The 12,746-nt window shown below is 36.8% G+C and overlaps 1 protein-coding gene across 2 annotated transcripts in view; it reads left to right on the forward strand.

The window, feature by feature from the left end:
• Positions 1 to 12,746, forward strand: part of FBXL7 (F-box and leucine rich repeat protein 7) — a 442,109-nt gene that overhangs the window by 232,799 nt on the left and 196,564 nt on the right. Inside the window, exon 2 of one of the 2 annotated variants that reach the window (XM_060092744.1) lies at positions 11,764 to 11,835. The exons of the other annotated variant lie outside the window; for it this stretch is intronic. The gene's annotated coding sequence lies outside the window, so the exon portion shown is untranslated. The remainder of the gene's footprint in view (positions 1 to 11,763; positions 11,836 to 12,746) is intronic. 2 annotated transcript variants of the gene reach the window in all.

Below are 12,746 nucleotides of genomic sequence, written 5' to 3' on the forward strand. Positions count from 1 at the left end.
TGTTTATGTATGCCACATGACCCACTGAACAGAACATTCAACAATGGTCTGAAATTGGTTCTCCAACCAGAAACATTAAGATTTTTAAGTGAAGATGAAGCTTATTATTAACATTCTACAGTCATCTTTAATTCCTCAGTACTTGCATATTGCAAAAATTGTATCCTAGAGGTGTAAATAGCAGTGCTAAATGACTCTGGCTTGATTTGCTCAAGTGAGAAGACCATACCGTATTTTCACAAAGCCTCTAGAATTTCTAATGCTAAGAATATGCACATCTCATGAAAATGTATTTCATCAAGCACTGTCTACAGAGGATTAAACTAAACTGTAAAACCATGTTTTTTGTGTACAGACTTCAGGATTGCTAATGCTCTTTTGTTTATAATTTCTCCCTGGGACATCTCTCTTGAGGCAAATGTTCCCTCAGCAGAGGAGGTACTGTACAGACAGTGTGATTTTTAGCCAAAAAAATTGCTGCACGCGGGGATTCTTATTAGACTTGTGTTGTACTTCTCTTTGCTTTGTGAACCTGACCCCAAACATCTGTGTAAATGTGGCAAGTTAAAACAGCTTGCTTATACCTGGCTTGCCAAATACAGTTCTGTTTTCATCATGTTTATATCAGTATTACATGACATTGGCCCACCTCCCGTGACTGCTGGCTTCCTTCTCCTTTCTTCCTTGTTCATCATGCCGACCTCCAACCTTAATGGCTCAAACCCAATCCTACCCCCTCCATGGTCAGGCCTGCATCATCACTACTTCCTCTGCAACTTCTCCTAACATTCTTCTGGTCTATATGTGGATTAGTTAATTCATGTCACATGAAGCTTTACTGTTTGCATGATTTTTGCATGCACCCTACTAAATTATAGATTTGCTCATATTCAGAAACTAGCTTATAATTATTTATAGTTCATAATACTTCATATAATATTAAATAAATATTATCTGGCTTATTGATTGCTAGATTTTTTACTTAATTTGACTCTTTGGGTTTTTTAAAAATATTTTTTAGAATACTTTTAGGTTCACAACAAAATTGAAAGGAAAGTACAGATAATTCCCATACACCTCCTACCCCTACACATGCATAGCCTCCTCTATTATCAACACCACTCACCAAAATGGTACCTTTTTTACCAAGGATGAACCTACATTGACACATCATAATCCCCCAAGGTCCATAGTTCACTTTAGGGCTCACTCTGGGTATGTGCATTCTGTGGGTGTGGACAAATGTATAAATGACATATATCCATCATTATAATATCATACAGAGTATTTTCATTGCCCTAAAAATTCTTTGTGCCCTGCCTATTCGTCTCCACCCATGCACTAACACACATACACTCCTGGAAGCCACTGTTTTCTTTCTTTATTTTTTTTATTGTCCCTATAGTTTTGCTTTTTCTAGAATGTCATATAGTTAGAATCATAACAGGTAACTTGTTAGATTGACTTCTTTTGCTTAGTAATATGCATTTAAGTTTCCTTTATGTCTTTTCATGGCTTGATAGCTCATTTCTTTTTAGCATGGAATAATATTCCATTGTCTGGCTATACCACAGTTTATCCATTCACCTATTGAAGGACATCTTGGTTGCTTCCAAGTTTTGGCAATTATAGATAAAGCTGCTATCAACATCCGTGTGGACATAAGTTTTCAGCTCCTTTGGGGAAATAACCAAGGAGCACAATTACTGGATCATATGATAAAAGTAGGTTTAGTTTTTGTGGAAACTGCCAAATTGTTTTCCAAAGTGGCTGTACCATTTTGCATTCCACCAGCAGTGTATGAGAGTTCCTGTTGCTCCTCCTCCTTGTCAGCATTTGGTGTTGTCAGTTTACTGGATTTTAGCCATCCTAATTGGCATGTAGTGATATCTCGTTGTTTTAATTTGCATTTCCCTGATGACATATAATGGGGAGCATCTTTTCATAAACTCTTTGACCATCTGTATATCTTTTTGGTGAGGTGTCTGTTAAGGTCTTTGGTCTATTTTTAATTGGGTTGTTTATTTTTTTATTACTGAGTTTTAAGTGTTCTTTGTATATTTTGGATAACAGCCCTTTGTCAGATGTGCCTTTTGCAAATATTTTCTCTAAGTCAGTGGCTTGTCTTCTCATTTTCTCGATGTCTTTTTCAGAGCAGAAGTTTAAAATTTTAACAACGTCTAGCTTATAAATTATTTCTTTCTTGGACTGTGTCTTTGCTGTTGTATTTAAAGTCACTGTCATATATAACAGCGGTCCCCAACCTTTTTGGCACCAGGGACCAGTTTCGTGGAAGACAATTTTTCCACGAATGTGGGGTGGGGGGATGGTTCAGGCGGTAATGCGAGTGATGGGGAGTGGCAGATGAAGCTTCGCTCACCTGCCGCTCACCTCCTGCTGTGCAGCCAGTCCCTAAAAGGGGGTTGGGGACCCCTGATATACAAGGTCATCTAGGTTTTCTCCAGTGTTACCATCTAGGAGTTTTATAGTTTTGTGTTTAGATTTAGGTCTGTGATCCATTTAGAGTTAATTTTTGTGAGGCATGTAAGGTCTGTGTCTAGATTCATTTCTTTTTTTTTTTTTGCATGTAGATGTCCAGTTGTTCCTGCACCTTCTGTTGAGGAGACTTATCTTTGCTCCATTGTATTGCCTTTTCTCCTTTGTCAAAGATCAGTTGACTCTATTTATGGGGCCCTGTTCCTGGGCTCTTTATTCTGTTCCATTGATCTATTTGTCTATTCTTTCAACAATACCACAGTGTCTTGATTACTGTAGCTTTATGTTAAGCCTTGAAGTTAGGTAGCATCATTGTTCCAACTTTGTTCTTCTTCAATATTGTGTTGGCTGGTCTGTATCTTTTGCCTTTCATATAAACTCTAGAATCAGTTTGCTGATATAATACAATAGCTTGTTGGATTTTTTATCGTGATTGCATTGAATCTGCAGATCAAGTTGGGAAGAACTGACATCTCGGCAATATTGAATTTCTCTATCTGTGAATACAGAATATCTTTCCATTTATTTAGTTCTCCTTTAATTTTGTTGATCAGAGTTTTGTAGTTTTCCTCACACAGATCTTGTACATTTTGTAGACTTAGGCTTAAGTATTTCATTTTTGGGGGGTGCTAATGTAAATAACATTGCATTATTAATTTTAAATTCCCTTTGAACATTGTTGGTGTATAAGAAAGCAATTGACTTTGTTATATTATACCTTGTATTCTTCAACCTTGCTATAATTACTTATTAATTCCAGGAGTTTTTTGTTTATTTTTTCAAATTTTCTACATAGAGGATCATGTCATCTGCAAAGACAGTTTTAAACCTTCCTTCCCAATCTGTATACCTTTTATTTCTTTTTCTTGTGTTGTTGCATTAGCAAGTACTTCCACCGTGATGTTGAAAGGGCTGGTGAGAAGGGACATCCCTGCTTTGTACTTGATCTTAATGGGAAAGCTTTGAGTTTCTCACCATTAAGTATGATGATAGCTATAGATTTCCTGTAGATAGTCTTTATCAAGTTGAGAAAACTCCCCTCTATTCTTAATTTACTGAGAGTTTTTATTATGAATGGGTGTTGGATTTTGTCAGATCCTTTTTCTGCATCTATTGCTGTGATTTTTTTTCTTTTTTAGTCTGTGATAGATTACATTAATTGATTTTCAAATGCTGAACCAGCCTTGCATACCTGGGATAAATCCCACCTTGTCACAGTGTATACTTCTTTTTAATACATTTTTGGATTTGATTTGCTAAAATTTTGTTGAGGACTTTTGCATCAATGTTCATGAGAGATATTGGTCTGTAGCTTCCTTTTCTACTAATATCTTTGTTTAGTTTGGGTATTGAGATAATACTGGCTTCACAGAAAATATTCCCTTTGTTTCTATCCTTTGATAGAGATTGTAGAATTGATGTAATTTCTTCTTTAAATATTTGGTAGAAGTCATCAGTGAACCCATGTGGGCCCAATCCTTTCTGCTTTGGAAGGTTATTAACTATTGATTCAATTTCTTTCATATTGGCTTGGCCAAAAAGTTCGTTCGGGTTTTTCCTTAACATCTTATGGTATAGGCCTATTCAGATTATTTATTTCTTCTTGTGTGAGTTTTGGCAGATTGTGTCTTTGAAGAAATTCGTCCATTTCATCTACTTTATCAAATTGTGGGCATACAGTAGTTCATAGTATTCTTTTATTATTCTTTTAATTTTCAATAAGATCTGTAGTGAGGTCCCCTCTTTCATTTCCAATGTTACTAATTTATGTCCTCCCCCTCTCTCTCTTTTTCTCTTTTTTTTTTCTTTGTTACCTTGGCTAGAGACTTATTTTATTTATTTATTTATTTTTTGGCTGCATTGGGTCTTCATTGCTGTGTGTGGGCTTTCTCTAGTTGCGGCAAATGGGGGCTACTCTTTATTGTGGTGCATAGGCTTCTCATTGCAGTGTCTTCTCTTTTGGAGCATGGGCTCTAGGCATGCGGGCTTCAGTAGGCGTGGCACACAGGCTCAGTAGTTGCGACTCATGAGCTCTAGAGCACAGACTCAGTAGTTGTGATGCACAGGCTTAATTGCTCCGCGGCATGTGGGATCTTCCCAGACCAGGGCTCGAACCCGTGTCCCCTGCATTGGCAGGCGGATTCTTAACCACTGAGCAACCAGGGAAGTCCCAAGCCTTATTGATTTTATTGATCTTTTTGAAGAACCAGTTTTCAGCTTCATTGATTTTCTCTATTGATTTCCTCTTTTTCATTTCATTGATTTCTACCCTAATTCTTAATATTTCTTCTGCTTACTTTGGATTTACTTTGCTTTTCTTTTTCTAGTTTCCTAAGGTGGTAACTTAAATTGATTTTCGATCTTTATTCTTTTCTAATCTATGCATTCAATACCATAAGTTTCCCTCTAAACACTGTTTTTGCTGCATTCCACAGATTTGATAAGTTGTGTTTTCATTTTCAGGTAGTTCAAAATATTTTTAAACTCACCTTAAGATTTCTTCCTTGACCCATGTATTTTTCAGAAGTTTGCTGTTTAATCTCCATGTATTTTGTGGTCTTCCAGTTAACTTTCTGTTTTTGAATCCTAGTTTAATCCCATGTGGTCTGAGAGCAGGCACTGTATAATTTCTATTCTTTTACATTTGTTAGGGTGTGTTTTATGGCCCAGAATGTGGTCTACCATGGTAAACGTTCCATGAGCGCTTGAGAAAAATGTGTATTCTGCTATTGGTGAATGAAGTAGCCTGTAGATGTTAATTATATCTAGTTGAAAATCTATCTGATTTTCTGCCTGCTATATTTGCTCATTTCTGAGAAAGGAGTTTTCGTTGGATTATACTGAGAAATAGGCTAGTGATTTACAACAGAATTTTTATTTTTATTTTACCTTTTCAGTTGCAGCTAGTGTTCACTTAATATTTTAGAGAAAGCAGTCTACTCTGATTTCCAGATTTGCTTAGTGGCTGTCATTTATATTAAAAATCATATTGGATGATAACATTTAATTAATATCTTGTAAGCAAAGAATAATGAGGATATAGTCTTGAACTTTTTTGATTTGCACATGACTTTACCTAAAGTATGCCAGAAAATTAAGAATTTTTATTATCTTCAAAAACTTACAGAGAAAGAAGTCCAGAGTCTCCTGACATGGACTGATTTTAGTTTAAATAATCTGCCATGTAAGGCCCTATACATTTGCCAGGCCTCAGTGAATATGCCACTTGGTATGGAGAGCTGTGTTGGGCAGTGCATTTCTATTTTCTTTCCGGTTCCCAGCAACACCTGGTCTTTGTATTCTGCTGTCTCATAGGGATGATGACCATGTTGTTGGTCTAGTTTCCTAGTGCATACTTTAAGCCACCCAGCAGATATAAAAAGTAGAATTCTACTGAGATTCCATTACAAACTGTTCTAAGGATGTTCATTTAAAATGCATAAGTGCTGAGCACTGAAACCATCCTTTTTTTTTTTAATTCTCTCATCACCAACTCCACTGAAAAAAGTTATCATGATTTGTTAGTGAAGTAGACATTCTGATGCCCAGAGGTATTGCAGACCAGTGGTCAGGACATAATAAGAAACTACACTAAAAGTGCTTGCTTGCCATCTTCCATATTGTACTATTTGAAGGAGTGAGGAAAGGTGAGTGAAAAGTTGACTGCATATAATTACAAAAAATAGATACAAGACATTGCTCCACAGTATCACTTCTGATATACACCCATCCAGGATATGTAACCTTAATCTAAGTGTGAGAAAACAGACATTTCCAAATGGAGGAATGTTAGGCAAAATAATTGATCTGGGCTCTAAAAAAATGCCTATGTCATGTAAGTCAAAAGAGTCTGGGGGCTATACTACAAAGCTACAGTAATCAAGACAGTATGATACTGTGACAAAAACAGGAATATAAATCAATGGAACAGGATAGAAAGCCCAGAGATAAACCCATGCACATATGGTCACCTTATCATTGATAAAGGAGGCAAGAGTATACAATGGAGAAAAGACAGTCTCTTCAATAAGTGGTGCTGGGAAAACTGGACAGCTACATGTAAAAGAATGAAATTAGAACACTACCTAACACCATACACAAAAATAAACTCAAAATGGATTCAAGACCTAAATGTAAGGCCAGACACTATCAAACTCTTAGAGGAAAACATAGGCAGAACACTCTATGACATAAATCACAGCAAGATCCTTTTGGATCCACCTCCTAGAGAAATGGAAATAAAAACAAAGATAAACAAATGGGACCTAATGAAACTTCAAAGCTTTCTCACAGCAAAGGCGACCATAAACAAGACGAAAAGACAACCCTCAGAATGGGAGAAAATATTTGCAAACGAAGCAACTGACAAAGGATTCATCTCCAAAATTTACAAGCACATGCAGCTCAATATCAAAAAAACGAACAACCCAATCCAAAAATGGGCAGAAGACCTAAATAGACATTTCTCCAAAGAAGATACACAGATTGCCAACAAATACATGAAAGGATGCTCAACATCACTAATCATTAGAGAAATGCAAATCAGAACTACAGTGGGGCTTCCTGGGTGGCACAGTGGTTAAGAGTCTGCCTGCTGATGCAGGGGACATGGGTTCAAGCCCTGGTCCAGGAGGATCCCACATGCCGTGGAGCAACTGAGCCCGTGCACCACAGCTACTAAGCCTGCACTCTGGAGCCTGTGAGCCACAACTGCTGAAGCCCGCGCAACTAGAGCCTGTGCTCTGCAGCAGGGGAGGCCATGCAATGAGAAGCCTGTGCACCACAGCAAAGAGTGGCCCCCGCTTGCTGCAACTAGAGAGGGCCTGTGTGCAGCAGCAAAGACCCAATGGAGCCAAAAATAAATTAAATTAAATTAAAAAAATAAAACCTACAATGAGGTATCACCTCACACTAGTCAGAATGGCCATCATCAAAAAAATCTACAAACAATAAATGCTGGAGAGGGTGTAGAGAAAAGGGAACCCACTTGCACTGTTGGTGGGAATGTGTATTGATGCAGCCACTGTGGAGAACAGTATGGAGGTTCCTTAAAAAACTAAAAATAGAACTACCATATGACCCAGCAATCCCACTGCTGGGCATATACCCTAAGGAAACCATAATTCAAAAAGAGTCATGTACCACAATGTTCATTGCAGCTCTGTTTACAATAGCCAGGACATGGAAGCAACTAAGTGTCCATCAACAGATGAATGGATAAAGAAGATGTGCTACATATATACAATGGAATATTACTCAGCCATAAAAAGAAGTGAAATTGAGTTATTTGTAGTGAGGTAGATTGACCTAGAGTCTGTCATCCAGAGTGAAGTAAGTCAGAAAGAGAAAAACAAATACCGTATGCTAACACATATATATGCAATCTAAAAAAAAAAAAATGGTTCTGAAGTACCTAGGGGCAGGACAGGAATAAAGATGCAGACATAGAAAATGGACTTGAGCACCTGGGGAGGGGGAGGGGTAAGCTACGATGAAGTGAGAGAGTGGCATGGACATATATACACTACCAAATGTAAAATAGATAGCTAGTGGGAAGCAGCTGCATAGCACAGGGAGATCAGCTCAGTGCTTTGTGACCACCTAGAGGGGTGGGATAGGGAGAGTGGGTGTTAGACGCAAGAGGGAGGAGATATGGGGATATATGTATATGTATAGCTGATTCACTTTGTTATACAGCAGAAACTAACACACCATTGTAAAGCAATTATACTCCAATAAAGATGTTAAAAAAAATAGTCTGGGGGAATGTTCTAGATTAAAACATCCTTGATCAGATCCTAGATTCAAATATAAAATAAAATAAAATTTCCCAGCTTTACAGGACATTATTGAGCCAATGGAGAAAATTTAAATATAGAGTTTCTATTGATAAGGGTATTTGAATCATTGTTAAATTTTCTGTGTATGATGATTGTATTGATGTGATGTGGGATATTTCATAAGAGGGTATATGCTGAAGTATTTCTGAGATTTAGATTCACAAGATTTGCAACTAACTCTCAAGTAATTCTGAAAAAGAGAGTGTTTATATGTGTGTACACCTATACATACATACACACATATGTACACATATACTTGTGTATTATTCATATATATAAATGTAAAAGAGAGAGAGAGAATGTGTAAATATTAACAATTGGTAAATCTTGGCATATAGGTGTTTGTTGTACTATTCTGCCAAGTTTTTCCAGAAGTTTGACGTTTTTCAAAATAAAAATTGGGAGATAAGTAGACAACAAACCTCAGAGGGTCTTTTCCCCAGGCTTTTGTTTGGACATTAGTTAAGGTTCAGATAAACGAAAGTGGAAAATCCTCAAGCTACCCAAATAAATAATCTGTTCTTATCTTTTACAATATTTGGATATTTTAGTACTTACAGACAAGGCCAGTTGAAGACTAGCTAAATAAATATCTTTATATATTTGACCCTTTAAGGGATGACTTTAAATAAACAAACAAATAAAATAACAGCCAAGCATCCAGGCATTGTGATAATCACAAGTTTTTGATTTGGAAATGTTTCCCAGTTTGAGAGTTATTGCTTTCAGCTGTAATAATAACAGGCTTTTCCTCTAAGGGAAAAATATGTGATGTTTAAAATAAATATCATCAGTACAGTTTTGCACTGTTGAGAAAACATAAATGACCTTTTTTTCTTTAAACATTTGGATCACCCAAATTCTCATGAATGTGTATTGGGGGAGACAGAATTTCAACTAAGAGGTGATAAAAAGACTGGTTACAAGAGGGTTCACCATCATTTTAAACAGCTCCAAAGCCCTTTGGTTTGTGGGCTTCGCACAAGGAGAGGCTCAGAGTTTTGTCCAAGCAAGTTGGCTTTATGTTCCTACTGAAATCTGCATTTTGACTGTTGAATACAATTCAGGACGGAACTGTAAGCTCAGACGATGCCACTACTTACTTCCTAGGAGTTGACTCAAACCAGTGTTGTTCTCAACAGGGTGGTATCATAAAAGGGTTTACACATATCTCCAGGGAACAGCCAAAGACTTGAAGACATCTTTTCGGTGAGATTTCACATCCTCACTTTTTGTCTTATGAGAAAATAGTAACAAGTTTCGTCTTTGTTCCCTTAGTCTGACATGATAAATCTTTCAGCAAGAAGATGTTTTTCTTTAACTGAAAAAATATCCAGAACTATAGTGAATATCATTATTTGAGTAGCCATGATTTTTCTGACATCATATTAGTTGAATTACCTACAGTTATGTGATAGCAACACCACAGGAGCCCTGTAGGACAGGCACTACTATTTTACAGAGAAGGAAAATTTTACCGCTAAGTTAGTAGGTAGTGATTGGTCTGGTAATAATCTTGCTCTTACCACTACAATATACTGCTTCCTGCAAATGAAGGATATTTATTTTCTTTTATTCCATTATCCACTTAGAAATTGTGAGAGCATACAGAAACACAATCAAATGAATGGAAACAAATCCTTTTAAGGTGGCAATTTTATTTCTTTTCTCCACCAGCTGGTCAGTTAGGTCTTTTATGAGCGTGTTTATCTTCCTAGAGTCTTAACATGGATAGACATTTATTTGTCGATTAAAATCTGTAGCACGAACTAAGGGAAATAACAGACATTCTGCAGGAATGATTCATGTCAAGGTAGCTTGCCTTGATTGAGGCCAGAGATCATGGGAGAATTCAGCTGAGTTCTCCAGAATCCTCCTTGGAAAAGAGAGAGAACAGCAGTGAGAGACTCTGAAGTAATAGGCTTATCAACTGATAGCCATTCACTAACTCAGAAGTACTTGGCAGGTGAGAAGTTGAGTGCATATTCAAAATCAGTAGCTACTGCTTCTTGTGTGTTCAACAAACATTATCACCAGTTCTGTGCCAGGCATCGGGCTGTGTACTGAACTCATTCAAGGGTCACCCAGTTGTCTACAAGTCTAAATTTTCAATCTCTGTTGAATTGCTATGCATAAAGTGAGATGTTAGCAATAAAGCATAATACCTGTACTAAACCAGTCATTTATTAGTAATTATGACTATTAATTAGCATCATCTTCCAAGTAATGCTAGTAATGAAGAGCCCACATTGTGGATGCCCCCCAGGACATTTTCCTTGAAGACTTCCTTTGGAACTTTTCCTGAAAACATTCAAGAATCATATGGAAGACATCCAGTTAGAAACTTCCATGTTGTAAACCTTAAGCTTTGATTATATTTACCTTGGGTGGCTGAGTAAATTACTTGACTTTTCTCCAGGCTTAAAATGGTGTTATAAAACCACATTTGTGCCTGATTACGTGGTCCATCTCTGTTGGGAACCCTTTCAAGCATGCATGTAGGTTGTAAATGTTGGGAAAACATTTAATAATTCATTAAAAATTCATGTTTTAAATTGTAAGTCTGATTTTGCTTTCGTACCTAGCTTATTTTTTCTCTCCCATTTAGTAAATTCAGCAATCCTCACTAACTGAAATGTCGGTCAACAATTATTTTTTCTAATATGGCAAATCATTTTGTACATTAAGCCACCAGCTTTGGCAACAGTGGCACCATCAGCTATCACCTGTTTTTAGCTGTTTCCTTTCAAAATGATTTATTGGAAAGAGTATAATATTATATAATTATGCAGTGCTTATCACACCTTAATGTGAGATTTTCCACCTAAATTGGTAGTTACCCCTGCTTCTCTGAAACACACACACACACACACACACACACACACACACACACACACACAACCCTGGGAGAAAAATGCCAAAATTCTAAAACCTTACATAATAGGCTCAGAGAATGAGCTTATTCTGGGACAAGCTGGATGTTTTTACAGTGCAGAATGCTTGTTAAATAAAGGCAATGATGACTCAAGTGAGAAATATGTTTGAAAGTAATAATTTTATATACAGTATTTTTTCTTCCTCTGTTACATTTTATTCATGGTGCAACTTTCTCTGCAGAACAGTAATATCTGTTTTTAATTCTGGAGTATTTTATTGTTTAAAAAAATCCCATCTTAAATTTCAGATGTATAATTTTGCTTTTATGATAGAATACTTAGGAAAATTGTAACTGTTTCGTAAAGGAGGTTTGTATAATGCTCATGCACACATCTTTGAAGCTCAATATTTTATTTTATTATAAGGACTAGGTAAATTTTCATTTCATTTTCTGCTTGGAGACTACGCATGTCTTGGGTTTTCAAAGAACTGTTTTGTAGTGTGAAATCTACACTGTTAAACAGAACAATCTCTTTCTAAATTCCTTTAGGCATGTGACTTTAAGAGACCTGTGAATATTTAAAGTGATAAGAGTTCCAAAGCTTGTGGAGCTGCAGGATCTGTAAGTAAAGGTCCCTCACAAAATCTACAAATACTCTGCCTAAAATCATAGCAAACAAAGATCAGAACATACGGGAAAAATTAGTCATTTTAGGTCCTACCTTTTTATTTGCATTTCAAATAAAATTATTTATATTCTCCTTTCCCTCTTTTTCTCCCTTCTCCTTTCTCCTCTGCACTATCTTCAGTTCTTCTCTCTCTGTTTATTTCCATGATAATACAAAAATAAATATTTCCCAACTTAAAAAAGAGAGAGAAAACCGTTTTTTTGACTCTCAGACCCAACTATGCCAATTCTCAGCTCTCCTTTGTAGTTAAACTTTTCAAAATATTTTCTTTTCATATTGCCTTTTTTCCCCTCACTTCCCGTTTTTTAAATCTTTTTTTTTTTTTTTTTTAGATGTTAGCATTGTAGTGATATTTTCCCAGGCATATTTTCAGCCCAGATAAGGACACTTTTTTTTTTTTTTTTTTTTTTTTGCGGTACGCGGGCCTCTCACTGTTGCAGCCTCTCCTGTTGCAGAGCACAGGCTCCGGACGCGCAAGCTCAGTGGCTATGGCTCACGGGCCCAGCCGCTCCGCAGCATGTGGAATCTTCCCGGACCGGGGCACGAACCCGTGTCCCCTGCATCGGCAGGCGGATTCTCAACCACTGCGCCACCAGGGAAGCCCAAGGACACTTTTTAAGTACGATTGTGTTGAACACTATTTTTTGGCTACCCAGATCATTTTTGCTATTATAAAAAATTGCAAGTATTGCCTAAGAATGCGCATAATTGTGCACCTAGCATATTTATTTCTTCTTAAGAAATACTTTATTATGAAATATTTCAATACTTCCAATAGCAGGCTTTCAGAGCCAACTGCAAGAGTATAGTGGAGGCCTACCTACCATCTGATGAATATTTAACA

Source organism: Mesoplodon densirostris, chromosome 3, assembly GCF_025265405.1.
Source record: "Mesoplodon densirostris isolate mMesDen1 chromosome 3, mMesDen1 primary haplotype, whole genome shotgun sequence".
Taxonomy (NCBI): Eukaryota; Metazoa; Chordata; class Mammalia; order Artiodactyla; family Ziphiidae; genus Mesoplodon; species Mesoplodon densirostris.